Here is a 20,524-nt window from a genome sequence, read left to right as displayed (position 1 = left end):
TCAGATGAGTCAGATGGGTCAGATTCAGGGCCTTGAGGAACCTCGGGAACAACAGAGCAGAAGGCAGACCAAACGCACCACAGGGCTATGGCAAATTCAGAAAGTATTGAGTCAATGAAACATACCTCTGTGGTCGTTGGTTCAGGCATGGCGGCCATCTTGACATCAGGTGCTGGGTGACTAATAGCCCTCATGAGTGCAGGTGTGGTGGTGATGATGGCCCTCTGTAACTCAGGTGCAGGGATGACGGTAACTCTCTCACAAACAGTTGCAGGTGCAGAGACAGGCAGGATGGCGGCCATTTTGGGAACAGGCAGGGTGGCGGCCATTTTAGGAGCAAGCATGGTGGCGGCCATTTTAGGAACAGGCAAAACAGGCATGACATGGCGTGGCGTGTTGTGAATAGCCTCTGGTTTGCTATCCACAACACCCACCATGAATGGAGAGCCACACAACAACAGAGCAAAGTCAATATAACTCTCCAGGGACCAGGCAGACATATCATGAGGCATACACAGACGCAACCACTCATCAAGAGCATTATAAAAAATTGGTTTCAATGTTTCCTCATCATAATGTACTTGATTAGACAATTCCAAGAAGTCACTTACATATTCCTCAATGGGCCGGTGGTTCTGACGGAGTGCAAGTAGTGCAAAAACAGGTTTCATGTTGCTGGTGGGAAGTTACTGACCTTCGCTGGATTCCGGGTTATGGCTGATTATTCTGCAACAGGGTGCTTTAAAGAAAGCGATGAAGAGGAGAATCCATGTGCTAAAGGTGTTTATTAGTAAAATCCCAATAAGGACCAGCAAACAAATCCAGTCAGGGTAATCCACAATCAGAATCCAAATAACAGGCGATATATCAGGGCAGGCGGCAAACAGGCAATAAATCCAAATAAACAGGCAATGGTCAAACACAGGCAGATGCAGGTAACAGATACAGATAAACAGATAACAGGCAGATATACAGACAGGTTGGGGCGATGTAATAATCAGCCAGGAGCAGGTGAACAGGATGTGACTTATATACAAGAACAAACAGGAAGTGTGAAGTGAAACATGGCAGGATGTATATCAAAATAAAAGCCAGAACAGAACAGGATGTCAAAATAAAAGTCCAAAATACAAAAATACACAGAATACAAGAAAACACAGAACAAAACCTTACAAAGCTTGGCAAGTTAACCCACAAACGAAGAAGAAACAGCAACTTGTTGTGTATGATTTGAAAAGACCAGCAATGATGGAAGTAAATAAAAAGCAACTTTCGTTACAGTTTGAGTTAAATCACTCCCCAACTTGGCTCATCATTGTTTTTACTGTCGCAAACGGAAATACCTATGACACAGTTTTTTTTACCTGACAGGAGGGGTTAGTAAATTTTCTAGTCCCATTTGTGAAACACATGGAATACAATGGAATAGTGGATTGCAATAAGGTTAGTAGTATAGAACCCTACCCTAATAGTCAAATAATATTTTTTAATCATACCCTTACAGGGGGCTGAGGCCCCCTAAAATGAAAATCCTAGAATCGCCCCTGGGTGACGCTGTGAAGCGACGTGGTTTCTTGTGAAAACGTAGGCTCTTTTTGCGAGCGAACGCAAAAAGTTTCTCAGGAAACGCAAAAAGTCTCTCGGGGGAACGCAAAAAGCCTCTCAGGGGGGCGCAAAAGGCCTCTCGGGGGAACGCAAAAGTTTTGCAAGAGAACGTAAAGTTTCTCGGGAAACGCAAAAGCTGTTTGTATTTTTTCCCCTCTCATCCCAAATATTGTCCACCACCATGTCCTCTTATGGGCTCCATCCATACTAGTGGGCAATGTTGGGAAAGTTCACTTTCTACATGAACTAGTTCAGTTCACAGTTCACAAATTTTAAAATGAACTAGTTCAGTTCATAGTTCATATTTTGAACTAGTTCACAGTTCCAAAAATGAACTAATTTAGTGTTATTTCTTCTAATATATATATATTTTTATTATTGCCATTATAGCAAATATAGAACCACAGACAGCAATTATTTGATCAGTTTTAACACTGAAGCTAAATGCGTCAGATTTCATCTTCATATCCAACTTTAAATCCTTATCCAACCAGGGTTTACATTAGCATTGACTGTCTTTTAGTTTTTGTATTTGCTTGCACATACCTTGAAAGGCTAGCCGGGTGCTTTAAGGGGGTCGCACACCAGGCGAGAAGCGCTGCGATGACAACTCACAGGTATTGCACACCGCACGTGTACGTTAAATAGCGTGAGCTTAGTCAGAGTCTATTTTATGCGTTAGCAGCCTATGTTAATCGTTAACGATTTGGGACAAATATGATGTTATTTAATGTTAGACTATGTGAGTGAAGCAGCAGGGATTTCAGCAGCGTCGAGAGTCAGTGTTGTTTTGATGACACATGCAGCTGTGAAATGCTGGTGTTGCCAGAACCCTATTGAACGACGTTAAACTGAGAGAGCGTGCCATTGACAAGCACCAGAATGAATGAGTTCACAGTAACGTTCATCAGGCAGTTATACAGTACGTTCAGTTCACGTTTAATGAACGAGTTCAGGCACAACACTGCGAGTGGGAGTGGCTGTCTTTCCGCCAAAGGTGAAATCTACCTGCAATTGGCGGATGGGCGGGTGTTAATGTCAAGCCCTGCACATAACATAAATTACCTTTCTGTAGTAACCCATGACAGAGTCCTGTACGGGTCCATTTTTGGAGACCCGTTTCCCCCCGTACCCGCAAAGTTCAGCACCAGATCCGACCCGTGAAAATATAAAAATGAAATCCACACCCGCCCGGACCCGTTAATATTTGTTTCGTTACCCGACTTGTACCCGCACACGCATAAATCACACACGCTAAAATCATTCCAATTAAAGTGCTTTATTTTTTATCTCGTACCTCTTTCAACATCACAACAGCGTCATGAATAGGCTAATGAAACAGGCTAAAGTGGGCTTTGTTTTGGGCCATTTAAGTAGCCTACCATCGGCACAAATGGAACCTGATAACTATACACAAATAGACCTATTAATAAAAAAGACCAAGAAAAAAACAACTTACCTACACAACCCCTGATGTGCTCCTAAGTCTCGTCTCAAAATGCTTTCTAAGAAGACGTTCAGCTTCCGGCTATCAACAGCAAATCTCTATGCAATTCCTCCTGCAACGCTCTTCCAACTAGGCTAGGTCAAATGTCATATGTTGCGCGTGTAATGGTAATTAGAAAGTGCACACTTTTACACCCGTGGCCGGCGCGTGTTTTCAATTGATTCCAATGGAAACTTGCCATTTTTCAAATAAGCCTGCGTTCAGCGGTTTCTCGGCGCTTAGTGTCGAGAGATTCAACTTTGGGTAAAATATTGCTCCGCTCGTCAATGTCAGTTCTCACATGGCCGTCCAATCACAGCGAAGAAGGGGCGGGACAAATATCACAACAACCAACTGGCTCACAGCTCAAGTATCACAGCTAAAAAGCTCGCTTGAAAAAAACAGCTGGCATTCAGTGTCCTCCAGGCGTATCCAGTCGTGTAAGTTTTGGTGTGCACATACCAATTTTGCACATATTTTCATTTGCGCTACTACCCGCCCGCATGGAGTTGATTATCCGCCCGTGACCCCGCCCGTGAATTTTAGGAATGTCACAATCCACCCGTTTGAGACACTTTTATGCGGGTATCCGCTGGTACCCCGGGTACCCGACCCGTTGCAGGACTCTTACCCATGAAACATGACATTACAATTTCTTGATATGTTTTTTCTTATGATTACTTTATTTTGCACTGACACATTATACGTTGAGCTAAAGTATCTTTATTTTTACCCAGACTCTAAGACTTTAATTCCTGCTGAGATACATTTATTTGAGTCTGAAGTACCAGAGGGAAGTGACGCTGAGTTCACCTGTACACCATCAAAGTCTTTAAACAGAACCCAGACCAGACAGTTGATTTTGGCGCTTTTAATCAAAAATGGAACGAATGTCTCTGTAGTCAGTATTTTCGACCCAAAGGAGGAAATGGCAACTTTTACACTGAAAAAGGTCAAGAAGATTGACGCTGGAACATACAGTTGTGTTGTGATGTTGAACACACGCTTTCATCCGGAAAAGTTGGTCTATGGAAATAATGATGTCGACCTTCACATAACAGGTAAAAAATAGAAGAGGACAAACAAAACAAAATTAGACACCATATTCTAAAATGAATCACAAGTAAAGCTTGACTTTAAATAGTTCATGTGTTTAGTCCACCTTGGTGGTCCAGAAATGCAATCTCTGGCTGTGCCTGGTAGACATAAGAGGTTGACAAGAACCAGCTCCTGAATGCTCCGGTTTCCCAGGCCAGCCTGTTGTGCGAGACCTTTGAGAACCTCGCGGAACAGTTCTTGGGTGCCCAAAAACAGCCTAGGGCCATCGCTCAGATCATGCCGCATCTGAAGAAATTTTCACCAATTCCGTTGATACCGACACCTCATTCTGCCTCTCGCAGAGGGCGCCCTGCTGTGACTGCCCCTCTGTTCCTACCCCACGGACCACTTTTCGGAAGAAGAGAGGAACCGGCCATCAGCAGTCCTCCCCACCTGGTCAGCAGTCCTCCCCGCCTGGTCAGCAGTCCTCCCCGCCTGGTCAGCAGTCCTCCCTGCCCAGTCAGCCCCCTTCCCGAGGTGGAAAATGAGGGTCCAAGGGCCCTAAAACTGGCGACCTGGAGATGGAGGAGATCGTTCTTCGGGAGATGGTGATGACACCAACCCCCACCGAAGGAGGGCCAGGTGGGGAATCACGGTCCCCCCTGCTCAGCCAGCACCCACAAAACCACAAAAGAATGAATTCCCCTTTCTTCTCCAGAGGAACCCGGGAGCTACAACCAGTCTGAAAAACCACCGTTCTCCCCTTCCTCTATCGCCAGTGGGTGTGCTTAGTGGTTTGGGTACCCCGCATCGGAGACCCACCTGCCCAATCACCATAAGCAGAGCCAGGGTGAGCACTGCCCCACACAACTCCCCTATTTGTGTAGCCACAGAGCATACACTGGCAATCACCTCTGCTCCGCTGCCCTCCCCCCACAGGTACAACATGCCATTAATTCCAATTGCTAAGTACCTGAGTGCCTGGCAACAGCTTCCCAGTCGTCGCATTGGCTTTTACGCATGATCCGCCTCGGCTACATGATTCAATTCATCCAGTTGGTCCTACTGGCAAAGAATGCAAAAGAACCGGTCTCTCCAGCCGAGATGAGGTCTGGATTTTACAGCCCTTACTTCATAGTACCCAAGAAAAGTGGTTGGTTACAACTGATCTTGAATTTGCCCTCACTGAACCGTGCACTTCACAGAATGCATTTCAAGATGTTGATCCACAAAAGCATTTTTCAATGCATCTGTCCCCAGAATGGTTTGCAGCCATAGACGATACCAATGGGGTAAGCAAAAAATCTTGAAAATTTTTCTTAAACACTAAATTCAAGAAAAATTCAAGAAAAATTTGCTTATCACATTGTCATGTTTATGCACAAAATCACTTAAATGTGATATTTTTGGTCTAAAAACTAGATTTTGGGTCGTTTTACTCATCAAGAAAAAGCATCTTAATTTAAGAATTTTTAGATATATTTAATGAAAAAAAAATACTGGGGGCACAATATGGCACCCATGCTGACCTGTGAAACCTCCACGTATGGTCTCTAAACAGGGAGTGGAGCTTGCACGCTAAAATTGCGACCTTTTTATTGAGTGATGTTCTTCTCAACGAAAAAACCCCTGAGAATGCCTGATCAGCGTTGTGCTTTCTCATCTTCAGCATTGGTTGGAGAGGAGGCTTTGCCCCTCTATCATTAAAGTAGATAATGCTGCAATATCAGCTCAGCATACCCCGATAAACGGTATGTCAGTGGGACAGCACGACCTGGTTATTAGGTTTTTAAGGGGTGCGCAATGGCTAAATCCCTCTGCAGTCAATGAGTGTCAAGTTTCTCTCAGTGAAAACTCTGATCTTGGTTGCATTGACCTTCAGTTCGAGCTTGATGACTCCAGCGTAACACTGAGACCACGGCCCGGCTACATGCCCAACGTGTCAGGTGGTGAGCTTGCAAGCGTTGCCCCATAAGGAGGCAGATCCAGTCATGGCTTTGTTATGTCCTGTACATGCCCTGTGGTTGTACGTGGACCGAACTCAAAGCTTCAGGACCTCAGATCAGCTCTTTGTCTGTTATGATGGTCAGTATAAAGGGAAAGCTGTCACCAACCAGGGGATGTCCCACTGGATTGTAGACACCATCGCCCTTGCTTATGAAATGCAGGGCACCCCATGCCCCTTTAATTTAAAGGCTCACTCTACCAGAAGTGTTGTATCATCTTGGGCATAAGCTCATGGTTCCTCGCTGACAGACATTGGTAGAGCTGCTGGCTGGGCGACACCTAACACGTTCACTAGATTCTATAGTGTTCGTATTCTCTCCTCAAACCAGTGAAACACACTGTGCACCGGCTCGTGTGTCGGCTTGCAGCACCATTCTGGTGCTACACAGTGGTGCCATTATGGAGCAAATTTAGTGCCATAAATACTCCTCCAGTTGGTACTTCTTCACAGCCTTGACGGATGATGTTGCAAAAATCGTCTATTAGCCTCTCACAAGATACAAAGCGTGTTCCCAATATGTCGGTCACAATGTGACGTCTCCGTTCCCTTCCTTCAGGGAAAAAGGATTACATGTGTAACCGAGACAATATTTATACAGAAAACCAGACAAAAACACTAAGAAAATCTTTAAATACAGCAGTAAACACTCAAACATGAATTTTACTGTCAACTTGTTTATGCAGATTGTATTTTATAAGCTTGATTATGGTTTCTGTTAAAAGTGATTTAAGTATTATTTAAGGTACTAATTTACTGACAAATGTCGAGAGGGCATGTTGGGTAAAAGTACAAAAGCACAGTGTGCATGTGAGGACTCAAACTGCATCCAGTGGGTTTGCAAATCCACCAGCAACGGAGCTCTTCATGGTAAAAAAAACCCCATGAACTTGGTGCAGGGAGTGCTCATGATGATTTGTTTTTTACTTTGTTTTGCACTGACACATTATATGTTGAGCTAATAGATCTTAATTTTTACCCAGACTCGAAGACTGCTGAGATACGTTTACTTGAGTCTGAAGTACCAGAGGGAAATGATGCCGAGTTCACCTGTACACTATTAAAGTTTTTAAACACAAACCAGACCAGATTTTTGATTTTAATCAAAAAAGGAACTAATATCTATATAGTCAACATTTTGGACTCAAAAGAGACAATGGCAACATTCACGCTCAGGAAGGTCAGGAAGGATGACGCTGGAACATACAGTTGTGTTGTGATGTTGAACAAACTCCTTCATCCGGAAAAGTGGGTCTATGAAAATAATGAAGTCAACCTTCACATAACAGGTGAAAATAGAAGAGGATAAACAAAACAAAATCAGACACCATATTCTAAAATGAATCACGAGTAAAGCTTAACTTTAAATAGTTTATGTGTTTAGTTACTATAAAGTACCACTAGATTTAGTTATATTTATAGATTTTATTGATGTATAGAAATGTAGATACTTAACTATACTAAAACAGAAGAATTAAAATCACTTCACAAACTAGGATTTTCTGATTGTGTGTTTTATTTTTGACAGCTGCACCTGTGGTGTACAGCAGCACTGGAGAGGTCAGAATACTCATAGTGTGTTTAATCATATTGTTGTTCATCATTCTGTTACTGGGAATTTTGGCAATGATTAAAAAGCAAGGTACCGTAGCTTTACACACTTTCCCATGAACTCTAAATATTATTTTGCTATCTAGAAGAGTAATGCTAACACAATTTTTATTTAATAGGACATCTTGGATGCCTCAATGAAAGGTCTGTTAAAAAAAGCATTCTTTATATTTTCATTTATGCATTTGGCAGATGCTTTTATCCATAGCAATTTACATGGGCGTTTTAATTTATCAGTATGTGTGTTTTCTGAGAGTTAGACCCATGTCCTTTTACGCTGGTAAAACAATGCTCTATTATTAAGCCTCATTGAACATTTTTAATTTTAATGAAAATAACAGATATACTATATATGTAATAAACAGATGTTTGAACAACAAGGGGGAGACCAGAGAAGTAGTCCAAGTACTCCATGAAGGTATTTGTAAGATGGTCTTATACACAGCATATACAGATTATATTTAAACTTAGTTTTAATTTGTGTATAATTTAACCCATATGCATATCTAAATCTGAGTTTTGTCACTATTATACTAACTATAAATTAAAGATAAATTTCCCTTTTACTTACAGTGATAGAGCGTTCAAGAATCAAAATGTAATAAACAGCAATGATGTCTTAGTAAACCTGCTTTTGCATATCTGCATATATGAGTCGGCCTTATGTTCATTGCATACATTTAACCACTCACAAGCACTTTCACAAACTGTATGCATGGTAAACTTCAAAAATATTGTTTTTTAAAGGGATAGTTCACCCAAAAATTTAAATTCTGTCATCATTTACTCCCATGTTGTTACAAACCTGTATACATCAATGAGGCCTCGGATCGGTTTAGTTACAAACATTGCTCAAAATATTTTCCTTTGTGTTCATCAGAAGTAAGATTTGTACAGGTTTGTGACAACATGGGAGTGAGTAAATGATGTCAGAATTTTCACTTTTGGGTGAACTATCCCTTTAAAGCAACACTAAAGAGTTTTTTTTACCTTAAAATAACATTTCCAAAAAAAGTTTCAGTCGTTCATCCACTGGAAACAGGGTGAACGGCACTTTCACATTCGCTTTGCAGCCCTCTATCGGCCAAAACCGCACTAAAGAAGTCCTGTAGTTCGAGTGAAAACTACAAAAACTTGCTTTACGGTAGATCTACAATCCAATCAGAGCCAGCTGTGCTGCAGTAGGCTAAATTATTTACGACAGGGGGTAATGGACAATTACGCTTCAAACCTGTAGGGGGAGCAAAGAGCAAAAACTCTTTAGTGTTGCTTTAACTCTTTACTTGTATTGTATTGTATGTCTTTATTGTTCACCAAGGTGTAATTTTTTCTTTGGCTCACCATCAATTGAAAATAAGAAAAACACAAAAACAACGACCAATATCAAAAAGAGTATCACATTATCACATCACAATGTCTCAGATTTAGTGGCGGCTCGTGACTCCTCATCCGTGGATGGTAATTCAAAGTGTTCGGAGTATCGTGTGTGGTTCCCTTTTCCAAAATATGTGTCCTGCGTGCATGACATGTTTTGTCAAAATAAGTGCCTGTGTCAAAACAATTTATGATAAAAGAGACGCTCACGTTTACAAAATACACACAAGACACTCCCTTAACAGTAAACTCTGATTACGCATGAGATTATGTGAGTATCTGGCAAACGTGAGTGTCTCTTTTATCATAAACCCTTTAGACCCGTCTGCAGCAGGCACTTATTTTGGCAAGACACGTGATGCACACACAATCTCTCAAAGCGCAGAACACATTTTGAAATTACGAACCACACACATGACGGGCTACATACATGTTGTGACGAACTTTGCATTGTGTGCCCTCAAAAAAAGAAGTCACCGGCCGCCACTGATCAGATTGCACTTGTTTTATCTATTGATTGTGGAATTAAGAAATTTAGAAATTACTTTGAAATCTATAACAGAAACAGGTGAAGCTGATGCTGCATGTGAAATACGACGTGTCAGGTATGTCAGTAAATGATCAATAAATCAAAGCTTCATATTTTGTCTTTCCTTCTTTCTAAACACCTTATTTTGTTCAATATTGCTCTGACTGTTATCAAAAGTTTTACTTACAGTTTTTCTTCCTCATTATGTTCTTATATGATGTTTCTTTGCTCTGTTTATTACTACTTGGACTGATTCCTCAGGAATGCTGTAAATGTGCACAGTGAGGTCTCTGACTGGGATAATTTCTCTGATACTTGTAAGTCTGTGTTAGCAAAAACAATATAATATAACAATTATTTGAACATAATCAAGTAGAGATGTTCAATGGTTCCCCACTAAACCCATCATAATCTAAAGGCTTTGATTATGATGGGACCCCCTCGGGAGGTCCTAAACAGTGCCTTGAGAATTTTTTCATTTGTTAATGTATTTTTTTCTTCACAGATGAAGACCTGCATATTTATCAGGTATGTTATCATAAACATAATGATTAAAAAAACTGTAAATACAGTATATTTATCTACGTGTTAGCTTATGTCTTCCTTTGCTCCCCCAACACCAGAATGTATTAAAAATCATCTTGGTCTGGAACCAAGCAGATATTTAACCACTATACTGTATGACACTTGCATTACATGTGAGTGCCCCCTATGCTAATAGTATTTTGTTTCTCTTTCCTTGAGAACTTTGAGCCTTACAGACCCAAATCCTGTTGCAGTGAAGGTCATCACACCACTGATCCACAGGCCTTCCTTCAACTTGATGCCCAGCCAATGTCTGTCCAACGACCAACGGCCCCGGCCTCCCCCATTTAATATATATGTATGTATGTATGTATGTATGTGTATGTATATATATATATATATATATATATATATATATATATATATATATATATATATATATATACTGTATATACACACACACTATTTTATAAAATTTTAAGGGAATTAAAACATTAATTTATATATATATATATATATATATATTTTTTTATATATTTTTCTGTAGTTGCTAAAGTTGGTCAGGGTATCTAATAAGTTTTAATTAGTAATTCATGACTTCCTGTTTCCCTGGAGTATAAATATGACGTGACAAAGAGGTCTAATTCTCTTACCCATTTGTCATCATGGCAAAGACAATAGAACACACCATTCAAGACAGGCAGATGTGTGTCGACCTTCATAAGTCAGGCAATGGCTACAAGAAAATAGCCACTCGCCTTGACTTGCCCGTATTTACAGTCAGAGGAATCATTAAGAAGTTTTAAACAACTGGAACAGTGACAAACAAGGCTGGAAGAGGTCCCATGTTTATCTTGCCACAGCACACAGTGAGGAGGATGGTTAGAGAAGTAAAACAATTTCCTAAGCTTACTGTCACAGAAGTGCATCAAAGAGTGGCATCTTGGGGCACAAAGTCTCCATAACAATTATCAGAACCTCTATACATGCCAACAAGCTGTTTGGGAGGCATGCAAGGAAAAAGCCTTTTCTCACAAACGTAAACATCTGGAGTTTGCCAAGCGGTACTGGAACTTCAACTGGGATCATGTGCTTTGGTCAGATGGGACTAAGATTGAGCTTTTTGACAACAAACACTCTAAGTGGGTCTGGCGTAAAACAAAAGATGATTATGCCGAAAAGCACCTCATGCCCACCGTGAAGTTTGGTGGAGGATCTGTGATGCTGTGGGCCTGTTTCTCTTCCAAAGGCCCTCAGAACCTTGTTAGGTTGCATGGCATTATGAATGCTTTGAACTACTAGGACATTTTAAATAAAAACCAGAGGGCCTCTGCCAGAAAGCTGAAGATGGGTCGTCATTGGGGCTTTCTGCAGGATAATGATCCAAAATATGTGGCAAAATCTACACAAAAAATGGTTCAGCAGTCACAAACTCAAGGTCCTCCCATGGCCATCTCAGTCCCCAGACCTCAACACAACCTGTGGGGCGAGCTTAAGAAGAGAGTGCCCAGGACACTGATGATCTAGAAAGATTGTGCAAAGAAGAATGGTCAAAGATCCCTCTCTCTGTGTTCTCCAATCTTGTGAAATGTTATAGGAGGAGATTAAGTGCTGTCGTGTTGGCAAAAGGAGTTTGTACAAAGTATTAATATCAGGGGTGCCAATAATTGTGGAACGCATATATATATATATATGTATGTATGTATATATATATAAATGTTTTAATTCCCTTAACATTTTATAAAATAGTATATCCTCTAAACAATCAGCTATGTCTGGCTTCTCTCAAGGGGTTTATTTCTTCTCAGTTTTTCCCTTCTGACTAAGTCAGGGTATTTTTCCTAGGAGGTTTTTTTTTCTCCTAGGGGAGTCAGCTGACAATGGCTTAACTTAGAACTCTCTTCTATACATTATAGTATACTATGTTCGCTAGTATGGGTTAATCACAGCCGCTGTGCTTCTTATGTTGTCCACCGAATTTTCAGTTTACTCCTGCTTTTAATAATGTAAAGCTCCTTTGAAACAATAAACATAATACATATAAAGAAAATGTAATTGAATAATACATGCCGAAAGCATTCGGTTAATAATCTTCAATGTTTGGAAAGTACGTACTAGTTAAAATAATAGTTGATTTTTTTCCACTATCTGCATACACACTGCAGCCGATTCATATTTAACCACCTTCACAGCAAATGATGTGTCAGTTAAGAAGTAAAACATCCAGCAATAATGTTTCTGCTCATGAAATAGCTGTAACCACAAAACACTGCAGTCAAAATAACATTCTCATGCTTTGTGCTTTTCACTGAAGCTTATGAAAGATAACAACTATTCCCAGATAACAACCGCTCAAAACTAAAACACATTATAACCTGGATGCTGCAAATCATTTTAACAGGTACAATTTAATATTACACAAAAAAATATTTTTTTAATAACATATATGACTTATATATGATTAAACCAAATAATGTGTTTGTGACATTTGAACATCTTTTCTTTAAACTGAAAGTAAACAGGCTTTCCTCATGTAAGTTCATCAAATATTTCAAATCAATATTTTATGTTCCTTACCTTATTTGGCAAATAACTGTGTAATAAGCATCAGGTCCTGATCACATTGTCAGGGCTAATTTCTGCAATAACAACCTGTTGCCTGTACATTATTCCCTACTTAAGATACCTTAGTTGTGAATTTTTTATCTATGCCTTGATATTCTGTGTTGACATGATTGTAAAGTTTTTTAGTGTAAATGATTGTATTAATACGGTGGACATATAAAACTTAAATTGAATGTTGTATTTTGATGTAATTTTTTTCTCTGTTAGACAGCTTTGTGAAATTCTTGATTATTAATGGCCAGGTGCTATATTTGTTATATATATATATGTGTTTAATAATAAACCTTTGGCATGGCCATTGTTGTTTCTTTTTTCTCAAATAGTAAAATAATTCAACAATTTGTTACCATTTATTACAAATCCTTATAGGGGACCTTAGTGGGGTGCACGAAATGCACGCAAACTCAATTAAATGACTGTCGTAACAGCCAATATAAAATTAATTTCCGACTACGCCACTTTAAGATTTTAACCTAAGAATAAACCAGTGCCCCCTAGAGGCACGCACAGGTTCGAATCACCAGGAGTCAGAAATAATGGTACAAAAATGTTTATTTGGATTTTACAAATGTTAAAAATGGCCACTCACTGACACATAAAACACTTCTGTTGTGGGCAAAGGAGCTCGGGGCTTACCAACTGGGGCAGTCTCATATAGCCGAATTAAATCACTACAATCAGGTGCACATATTAGCACACACACACAGACTGGTGTCAGTGAAGAGCACCACACACGGCGAAGGACACACCACCACCACAATAGAGCCACTCATCTGCCCCCAGCACCCAGATCCTGCCGAAACAAAAATAAATATTAAAATAAACAATCATTTTACTGAATGTAAGCACTGGCATTGAATAAGCGCGGTGAACAAAGAAAGCTTAAAGAGAAAATAGTCAAAATAACAAAAAAATAAACTTATAATGCAGCTCAAAAGACCAAACTGCACAGAGTAAAGGCTCTCACTAAACTGGGTAAAGCAAGTCACAAGAACATGTCACAGCTTCAAATATATTTGCTTGTATGAAATGATGCAATACCCAGTCTTACAGAGAAATAAACAAAACCTAAAACTTTGGACAAAATATCCTTGGCTTCAAAACCAAATAATAATAATAAGAAGAAGAAGAAGAAGAAAAGATAAAGAATTAACTAAACAATTGTGTTCAAATCAAATGATTTGGAAAACCAAAACACAAATAAGGAAATTAAATGATTAGGGTATCAAAGAAAAGGAATTTAACACAGCAGGGAAACCCAGCTAAAAACAAAATTAGAAAGAAAAAGACACTTTCAGACACTCATTTTCACTTCACACACAGTTTATGATTGGAATACAATGAAATACATAACTTCCGGTCAGCATATCGCATGCGGTTTAGTCGCACAAGTTCAAAATTTTTAATGGATCCAACGCTCAAAACGGATCCGAAATTTACGCATCCACAGATGGTCGGCACCTCACGCAACCCCTTTGCGACTCTCCATGGGAAATTAATGACTTGTCATGTGCAGTGGAAAGGCGGCTTCAGAGTCACCACCCATTGGCTAAAACCTCACATTACAAAAATAGGAGGGGCACAAACCCATCCTGCCACACTTACTTATTCTTTTTAAACACAATTCAGACTTTATACTATGAATGCTTGTGCATATATTTATCTCATTATTAGGAGAACTGATGTTAGTTTTTGAACGGGAGGGGCAGACTTTCTAACAATTTAACCCCAAGCGACAATGGTAGCTTCCTGCCATGCCGGCTCCGCCCTGGCTTCCTGCTCCGCCGGCTCCTCCTTGGCCTTCTGCTCCGCTGGCTTTGCTCTGGCCTCCTAGCCCTCGAACACTACATGGACCTGGCCCACCGTCCCTCCCCCGGTTCCACTTCTGCTCCACCACCCTCCTGGGCTTCCTGAGGAGTGTCTGGAATCCACCCCTGGGGGGGCTCTGGCATTTGTCACTATCCGGACTACATTACCCATTATCCCTTGCACTACCAGTTCCTCACCACACTTGTTTCCTGTTAGTAATCACCTGGACACACTGCGAAGTCTTGTTCGCCTTGTCTACAGTTCTAAACGTTTTCATCCTGTTAATCTGTTCTGCCTTGTGTTTTGACCTGTGCCTGTTTATTGTTCTGTGATTGTTTTCTGCCTGCCTTGACCCAGGCCTGGATTATTGACTACTGATTTTAGATTGCCTTTGATGATGTTGTTTGCCTGGTGTATGACCCTTGCCTGTATTGTGGATTACCCTTCAATAAAACCAGCATTTGGATCTAACCGGTTTCACGCTCATTACAGTTATATTACTTGCAGTAATTAGGTATATTATTGTTTTAATAGATCAAATAAATAATCACAACAAATATTTCTTCTGCAAAAAGAAATTTAATATGCCTTAAAAAAACATATGTCTGTTAAAAGAAATGAAAATAAAACACTTCACAGTCTTTACTTTATGAATTAAATATAAACACATTCATATAAAGTATACTAGTTTTTCAGTCAAGAGCAAAGAGTGATTTTATTGAGAGATGAATTAGGTTACTGCAGCTTTAAGACATGAGAGAGATATCACTCAGTTCACGTGCACTGATGACAGGCTGCTGTGTGTGTGCGTGTCGGACAAGAGCAGCTGGGAGAAAAATAAAAGTTTAAACTGTCAAAACTTTAAAATGAATGCAAATGTAATTTCGGCATCATGAATCAATGAATCAATTTTCATGATATAACCACTTTAAGGCAGAGAGAGTAATCCAAATTTGCATGTCGCACATGAACAACGGGTTATAAAAATGCTTGCAGCGAAAAAGCAGTCTCTTATTGCAGCCGCATTCAGGAGCCTATGATGACAAAAGTAAACAGAAAGATCGGTTCACGAGATTGGCAAGTTTAGTGAGTACCAATCGAGTCATTTAATAAAACCTGACACCTCACCATCACTGGTTCAAGCATCTAGTCTGTTGGCATTGTGGTTGAAATGCAGAGCCACTAGGAGAAGTCTGTTGAAAAAGAAAAATTTCTACCCATTTAAAGTTGTGCAATGTGCATATATGAATAAACCCAGAAGTAAAAGCAACATACATTTGGAACATACATCTGGAATACCCTTATATAGTGAGAGGTTTCTTGTATAGTGCTTTAAGGCAACATTGCCCCTTTGTGACTAAAAAGTGCCATTACTCATCTACAGGACAGAATATTCAGATATTACAGTATACATTCCTAGTACCTGTTTATAGGGTAGACCAAGATAATACAGTTCTGAAATAAATGATATTACCAAGGTTTACATTTTTTGTTCAAGCTTTCTTAAGGGGTGTTGATTCAATATACTTTTTTATATATACTTTTTGCTAAATCCTCTTAAATAATCTGGTTGATTTTAAGAAATCCATGAGGTGTTTCCAGGCTGATGCTGGATTTCCACCAACTGCGGAGGCTGCAGATCGGCTCCCCTAACCTAAACCCTAACCCCAACCATCACAGAAAACTTTCTGTTACTTCACATTTTCAAGAAACATCATCCTGTTTGATTTAGAAGTTTGTTTCCTAATAATGGGCACCTCAAAATGTCCCCACATGGTCACAAAAATACTGGTATTCCTATCTTTGTGGGGACACAACATGATAATTACCAGGTACACAAACACACACACACACAGGCTGATAAATATACATTCATTTTCTGAGCATGATAGCAAAGACAAAAGGAAAACAAATACAGTGGATATCTGGTTTTATTTTAAACCCTTCAGAAAATTGTCTACTTAACTTAAAATTACCTATTCATTTCTATGGCCAACTTTTTGATATTAATAAAATCAATTGCCTGAAAAAAGCAATGCTTAAGGCAAAAGTCACTGAACAACATGACTAATTTAAAATAAAAAAAACAATAATTATTAAATAAAAATGTGCAATAGATAAATTAAATATAATGTTTACTTTTATACAGCATAACATTGTGTGAATTGTCTTGCTATTTCATCTGTAAGAGGGGAATGTTTTTTTTTTAATGAAAAGAAGCATTTCAGCTTTCTCACACATCAGTCTGTTTCTCTTTTCATCGATCACATTTGATGCTGCTGAGAAGAGACGTTCACTTTCGACACTTGTACAGGGATCTGACAAGTATTTGCGTGCAGCTTGGGCCAGGTCTGGATAACGGACATATTGCTTTTTTCAAAACTGCAGTTGGCTCTCGCTCTTGGGAATGGGTGTCTCACTTAGATATGCATTCATCTAGAAAGAGCAATACAAAATTTCTTTTACAATCCTTCTGGCAATTTAACACGCAAGCATGTAAATTTAAACTGCACAAATTCAGTGTTAAAATGCTGCACTGTCAGTTTGCATTCAGAGCTAACATTCATTTATGCTTAACTTACATTAAACTGAGTGACCTTTAATAAAAATAACTGAATCTTATTTAACTAATTAAGTAAAGTTTGCTCAACTTATTTTGATGTAACAGTAATGTATACCCATGGCATGTCATTTTGAACATTTTTAAAGTGAGGCTAAAACATTACAGAATGTTTTATTCTTTATAACAGATGTCAAAATTTATTATTTCTTATTGCTGTTTTATGAATGTAAGAAAAAAAATAATTTTGTCATGATTCTGCCCTCTTGTTTTTGTTTTATTATTAGTCTTGAGGCAGGATCATGACAGACCCATGTTTTGTGTGAAGGCACTGGCTTTGGGTATCTATGTGCTTTCTGTCTCGCCTCCTGACCCCCGCCCCCTCGTTTCCTCATTAATCATCCCATTATTGTTTGATTCATGTCACCTGGTCTAGAGCCCTGCAAGCCCGACGGGGCCCGACAAGCTAAGCCCATTTGGGCCGGGCTCGGGCCGTTTTTTTTAAAGACCGGGCGCGGGGCGGGGGTATTTTATCGTCTCTCCTCCTTGGGTGTGTGGGTGGGTGTGTGTTTGGGTGTGTATCAGAGACAGCGCGCATCTGAGGCTATGTTTACATTAATGGGTTTATCCTTTAAAACTTTACTTTTGCTAGGTTTACGCCTTTCATTTACACACCACCGTTTTCGACCCTCAAACGGATTCGTTCGCAAAAGCCGCAGACCCTGTTTTAGTTTGAGAACTCAGACGTTGCGCTGCAGTGTAAATGAACGTAGATGGAGTCTTATGTAAATGAACAGCTCATGTTAATGTGCATCATTTTCAAAGTAAAAATTATTTTTATTCAGTTAAATGGAGGTTTGCAACGGAGGTTTTGTTAAAAATTGAAAACATCTACCAACCAGCTATTATAAACGCTATATCAGATGTGTCCTTATAGATATTGCTGTTTTATATTTATGTTTGAGTATTGTTGGGTTTGAATATTGTTGTAATGTTGTTTATTTTTTGTTTAAATTTAGTTAGCTTATTAATTTTAAACGCCAGGGCTTTGTAAAGGTCAATTTGAAGGGAGAATTATAATCATACTAATTTTTATTAATTAATTACACACTGAACAGTGACAGGTAAGGGAAGATAAGTTATTTAGTGTTTTTCTGAAGAATACAGTTAGTTCGTACAAAAATTTTCAAATGGATTATAAGATCATAAATATGAACTGTGAACAATGAACTATTATAACTCCCTACATTAAAGCAATAAGCATTTCTGTAGGCTAAAGCTATACTTCATATCTTATTATGTTTGAGAACGCGCGCCCGAGAGAGAGAGCGCGCATCAAAGAGCGCGCGCGTCAGAGAGACCTTAAAAGTGATTGATATTGGTCTCGGGTCAGGTCGGGTTCGAGCTGAAAAAATTGCAGGCATTGTCGGGCTGGGGTCGGGTAGGGCTTGAACACTTCGGGCCAGGGGCGGGTTAGTGCTGGAGTTTTTGGCCTGTGCAGGGCTCTAACCTGTTCCCCTCTTGATTTGCTTCCCTATTTAATGCCCTTGTGTTTGCTGTCCTGTGCTCGACCGTCTGTTTATATAGAGTAGTTTCAAGTGTTTGTTTATCCCTAGTCAAAGCCAAGTCTGTATTGTATATAGTTTATTATTAGTCAAGTCTTCTCAGTAGTGATGGCCAAATGAGGCTTCCTGAACCACTGACGCTTTCCAGCCCATTTTTATTTATTTATTTATTTATTTATATGTTTATTTGTCAGGGACAATGCAGAGCACATTATTACTTACATAATTATCACAGTCAGTAGTAATATGTGTAAATGTGTTGCAAGGTTTCTAGCCAGTAGGCTAATTTGCAACCCTAGTCCCTGGTCAGACCTTTCTAAAATAATCCAAATATTTTGTTTTTAAAAAAACTACACAGTCAATTACACAATCATACTATAAATACCTAAAACTATATACTAACATAAAAATTTCACAAAATCATGATCATATTAAACAATACAGCACATCACATAGCAAGCTCCCAAATACCCAGCCGTAGTCAATGGCCACATGTTTGATTTTCTTTCAGCCAGTATTTTACTTGTCTGTTAAATGCTTTTTGCTCTGTTTGTGTTTTTATTTCAGTAGGTAAATCATTCCAAAAATGGGTTCCTATCACTGAGAAACATGACTGGCCGAAAGTGGTTTTGCGCCCCTCTGTTATTAAGTTGCCACCAACTGCTCCCCTAGTGGCCACTCTCCTTGTGCTTATTTTTGTCACAAAAGGACAGAGTACGGCTGGAGCTAAATTATTTACACATTTAAAAATCAGTTTAATAAAAGAGAACTTGATAAAACTATCAAAATTTAAAAGCTTATATTTTTGTATAATCAGACAACGATGCCACGTAATTGGTTTCTGATCCATTCTGCCCCTTTTGGCATTGGTTTGCCAAAAGGTTCATTTACCCGAAGCCTTGTGAAACAGTGTGCTCTCTAGTGACACCTGCTGTGCAAAGCAATGTATTGCACACAAATTTATTCAGTCAAAGCAGCAAACACCTGGCTGGTTCTCTTAATTTTGCTGTTTGTCTCTGCCTATTCCTTCTATCCATGCCCAGCGCCACTGATTTAAGTCCTTTATATATAAGGTCGTCTTAGCTAGGCTAGGCTTCATTTACTTAATCTTCATCCTGCTGACAACGTTAACTTGTTGTGACTTTTCCGTGGCCGCGCGGCATCTGCAGCTGGATCTCAGCCGCACCTCAAAGACCCCTCCCTATTCTACTTCTGATTGGCTAGTTTGTTAGTTTGGTTGAGAGTGAAAGATGTGTTTCTCTCATTCTATTTGTAGGCGAACGCATGATTTTTTTTTAATTCGCAGCCAACACCACACGCCGGAGATCTGACTGCAAGCTCTTTAGTGAGCTCTGCTTTGAATGAAGTTCCATCGTGACAAATAAATAAACTACTTGCGGAGTGATATGAGGTCATTTATAACGGTGCCTTGCAAACCTCCCCCCCCCCACATACACACACAAAAAAATTGGATTTGCATGATTTACGAAAGCCTCATTTTCAGGTCGGAAAAGCCGGAATTCCGTATTTATCCGGAAGAATCACACCCCTGAATGCGTATGATAGTCAATGGTTGGGTTTGCCTCACACAGTAACATGTATATATTGCTATATCTTAGGTGGTAGGTCCTATGTAATAACTGTGTAAAAAGCATCACTTTATTTTACAGTCCTGTTTCCATGCAGTAACCATGGACGTACTAGTGAATGTACCCAGTTAATGCATACGGTTATTTAATGCTTGGTTTATAGTACAAAGATACTGAGTCTGAGTACCAAAATGTTTGTTCTT

At 39.4% G+C, this 20,524-nt stretch overlaps 1 long non-coding RNA gene across 1 annotated transcript; it reads left to right on the top strand.

The window, feature by feature from the left end:
* The first annotated feature begins 8,712 nt into the window (after positions 1–8,712).
* Positions 8,713–10,518, top strand: LOC141349768 (uncharacterized). The gene is made up of 4 exons (XR_012357794.1): positions 8,713–9,724; positions 9,910–9,965; positions 10,154–10,176; positions 10,393–10,518. It is a non-coding gene; the product is annotated as an uncharacterized lncRNA (long non-coding RNA).
* Positions 10,519–20,524: the final 10,006 nt, after the last annotated feature.

This window comes from Misgurnus anguillicaudatus, chromosome 15, assembly GCF_027580225.2.
Source record: "Misgurnus anguillicaudatus chromosome 15, ASM2758022v2, whole genome shotgun sequence".
NCBI lineage: Eukaryota > Metazoa > Chordata > Actinopteri > Cypriniformes > Cobitidae > Misgurnus > Misgurnus anguillicaudatus.
This window is presented reverse-complemented; position numbering and strand designations above follow the sequence as displayed.